The sequence below is a fragment of the Cyprinodon variegatus genome, unplaced genomic scaffold, assembly GCF_000732505.1.
Source record: "Cyprinodon variegatus isolate N-32 unplaced genomic scaffold, C_variegatus-1.0 Scaffold9, whole genome shotgun sequence".
In the NCBI taxonomy this organism is placed as follows: Eukaryota; Metazoa; Chordata; class Actinopteri; order Cyprinodontiformes; family Cyprinodontidae; genus Cyprinodon; species Cyprinodon variegatus.
This window is the reverse complement of record NW_015150462.1, coordinates 1403759-1407734: the sequence shown is the minus strand read 5'-3', so window position 1 is coordinate 1407734 and position 3976 is coordinate 1403759. Positions and strand designations below refer to the sequence as shown.

Sequence of the window (3976 nt, the reverse complement as noted above, 5' to 3'; positions counted from 1 at the left end):
GGGGCAAATTAAAAAAAGAATTGCCCAACTTTCCAGCTAATACTGACACTCAAGGTGCATATCTGTTCAGGGTTTAAGAAGCCTATCAGATTAGCTAGCAGATATGCCCTTCACGGTGCAATTAAACCTCACATTTTATTGCACCATCCTTTACTGAGCAGATTAGACAGACAGACTTTCTTTTTATTCAGATAGTTGATTCATCATCCAGATTCTGTGCTTGCAGCTGCCTGTTATTTCAGCCTGTGCTTCAAATCTGATGTTTTTCTAAAATCGTTTTCCTGAGCCGGAGCTGCTTTTTCAGCAGCTAAGACAGAAAAAACTAAATTACCCACCGTCTGAACCGGCAACAGAACCAATCTGGTTGGTCCAAGAGCTCTTTAGAAACTATTTGATTTGAATTGGTTTTAGAGAGAGAAGTGCCGTCAGACCAGTGCGGTTTTCCATTTTGTCCAGTTTGTTTTGATCTTATGGTCATTTGTAGACACCTTCATATGACCCCTGAATACATGTAAGACAATTTTATAATTTAATATAATAAATGAAGCTTATATTGCAATTGCTTTCATCTTAAAGATTATAACATGTAAGTTATGGGATAATATCTGCTTATTCTGCGTTTTTTGGTTTCAAGCTCTCTATGGATCAATATCAGGGCTGCAACTAATTAATATTAATAATTGATTCTATCCAAATTCAGCTAACTCTGCCACTTGAAGACTTCTAGATAGAGCATATTGACAGACAAAAATTATTTTCTCTTGAATGCAAACTGTTTTAGTGTAATTACTTCTCGGAGGTGGTTGGTCTTTAAGCTAATGCCATATTTTGGAGTCTCTATACTCCACTTGACGATTAATTAGTTGATCAATATTTCAATAATTGACTAATAATGATTAATCCAATGACTGTTTAAGCCCTACATCAGACTGATTCTTGGGTTCTCTCTTCACTCCCAACCAAAGGATTTTAAGTCTGGTTTAGAGGCCAAATATTTTCGTCCATAAATCCTTGTATTTTAAATGGTCAATAATGCCATGAACTCCAATAAGGTTCTCAAGAACTCTTTAAAGGCATACTATGCAACATTTTTCAGTTAATGTGTTCCATAACGTTTTGGATGATTAAACGAGTCATTTCAGGTCGAACAAAGGTTTTCTCGGCCGTCCTGGTGGTCTGTAGGGGAAATACCGTACTTGCAATTGCAGGAGCCCTCGGCCCGCACCCACAGGCTCAGAAGTCTCGTGCATCGCAAGAGTCGGTCTTGCTTTACGGCGAGAACTGCTACACGCCCCCAGTGAAAGGCATGCTCGTTGCTAGCGCAGTGGCGATATTTGTGCAGTTACTATGGCGGAACCAGCGAGAAAACAGCGAAAGCCCATGTCGGAAACATGCTAAATTTTCAAACTCGAAAATCGGAACTAAATAGTCACTTACAGACATGGTGATTCGTTGCGTTCGCCTGTCTGCTAAGCTCAAAACAACCGCGCCTGGCTTGACGGAGGAACCAGGAGAACAGCTGAGCATATTTACGACAGTGCACTTTTACTTTTGGCCTCTGGGGGGAGCCTCGCTGGAAAATCAACACCGGTTGCATAGTATACGTTTAAAAGCCTACACCTGGTCCGCTTTACTTACCAGTGAGAATAAAACAGTTTCCCTAAAAGATTTTTTTTCTTCAAACCAAACCCAAATGGAGTTTTCTTTTGCTAAAACGATTAATTATTGTCTAAAGCACATGGGCACAGGAAAAGTCTTGGATAGGTTTAACAATTTCCTAGCGTTAGCAGCCAAACTGAATTAAACAGGAGGTAATTCAGGCTGATAAAGCTGATGACCAATTACAGCACAGGAGGCGGGTCCATCATGCTCAAGTGCTCAGCTGCGTTTTCATTATGCTCTTTCTAATGTCCCAAAATAATTAATTTTTTTCTAATTTTAACAGCTGGCTGCCGTATAATCCTTATAAAAAACACTTTTTTGCATCATCAGATTGGTTCTTAACTGTTTCCGCTAACCCGGATGCTTGTGTCACACTTAGGTCTGTGATAACTCTGCTAAAATATCTCTATTTAGATTTTATTGACCAATCTGGATCCGCTAACCTACAGAGGAAGTAATGACCTTTATTTTTTGTTGCTTTAAAGTCACAATTTTCGCCGTTTTTTTTCTTGTAATGTATTTCAAGTATTCAAATAAGCAGTTTCTTTAAAAGCACCATTCATGTTTGTTGTTTTTCTCTCATTTTATATTCTTTCCACCCTTTTTCTTCATCAGAACATAACATTTCAGTCAATTTAACCTCCAGATATATCCGAGCTATGGATCCATTAAGAATTGTTAAATTTAAAGCCTCCACAATTCATCTTAAGGTAGGAATTAAATCCTGTTATCTATATCCTCTATATCTATATGTCAGTTAAATCATTATTATTATTATCATTATGATTCAGTAATATTATTTCCAATTGAGTCATTGGAACACCGTATAATATTGTCAGTCATTTAAAAGCAAATTCAATCAGCTTAATTTATTTTTATACAAATTATTTTGCTCTACACACATAGAGCACAATGGGAACTTAAGCTCAGTGTTTTAGCTGTTTTGAAGCTGTTAGTGTATATGATGGTATCCAAGAGGTGAGCCAACAACACAGCAGTTAAGAAAAAGAAGAAAAACATCAAGGATGCCTTTAACAAAGAGTGCAAATCATCAGTAGATTTAGTTTCTAAAAATATTCCCTTTTTGACATGATATGAATGCAAAATGCATTTAACAGACTTAAGTCATGTTTGTCCCAGTCATCCATCTTTGGGTTAAGGAGAACAAAAGCTGTTTGCTTTGCAGCCCCACTCTGCAACATCATCAGCCTTCAGAAAATTTTATTGTGTTTTGCTACTTTCTTTTATTTATTTTTTTTTCTTTTTAATTTTTAAACAAAGCCAAACAGAACTTACTATATTTAAACGGTGTCAGAAGGCCAGAATTTTAAATATTAGTATATATATATATTTTATTTTTATTTATTTATTTATTTTTTTGGCATCAACGTGGTTCCATACTGGAGCTGCAGATCACAGGCTCGTCTTTCTTCTCTCCCCTCTTAACAGACACTTATTTAATGAAGTGAGTTTAAACCTACCAAGTAAAATATGTCACATTCAGCTGGTTATTAATTAAGAAAGGTACTTTAAGGTCAAAGCCTAAAACATGACGTCACATTTTCGAGAGAAGTACTTTGTAGAAAGTTTCAAACGTTTTCCTAAAAAGTATCGAGAACTGAAACTAAGCTAAACACAACAGTTCCTTTTCTTTTAAGATGACAAAAGGAGGAAACTCTCCTGCCGCCATGTTTTGTTACAAGACTGAGATAACGTTCAGAGATCGATAGAGTGCATGGAGAGCAAAAAACAAAATAAAGCGCAGAGTGGCATCGGATTTCACCGCACTGTTAATCTGTCAACATTCCTGGATTATATGCTGGAAAAGTTAGGGAAAGGAACTCCAGTCTTACCTGCAGCACTGTGAATGTCCGTGGACTGACAGAGTGTCTTCTGTTGGAGGGGACCTAATGAGATTAAAAAAAAAAAAAAAACAAGAATCTGATAAGTAGATGTCGAAACACAACATACCAGGCGCCACCTAGTGGCGAAAGCTGGCACATTACATATACAAAAGATTTTAAAACAGCCCTTAGGATATAGAATAGAATAGAATAGAATAATATAGAATAGAATAGAATAATATTGAACATAATATAATAGAATAAGATAGAATAGAATAGAATAGAACAGAATATAATAATATAGAAGAGAATAGAATAGCAGAGAATAGAGTAGAACAGAATATAATAGAACAGAATAGAATAGGATAGAATAGAGTATAACAGAATATAATAATATAGAGGATAATAGAATAGAAGAGAATAGAATAGAATAGAACAGAATAGAATAGAGTAGAGTAGAATAGGATAGA

At 35.9% G+C, this 3976-nt stretch overlaps 1 protein-coding gene across 1 annotated transcript in view; it reads right to left on the bottom strand.

Annotated features, from left to right (window-relative positions):
- LOC107087314 (retinol dehydrogenase 7-like) overlaps positions 1-3593 on the bottom strand; it is a 10933-nt gene extending 7340 nt beyond the window's left edge. The window contains exon 1 of the mRNA XM_015378838.1: positions 3516-3593. The gene's annotated coding sequence lies outside the window, so the exon portion shown is untranslated. The remainder of the gene's footprint in view (positions 1-3515) is intronic.
- Between the last annotated feature and the right edge of the window lie 383 nt (positions 3594-3976).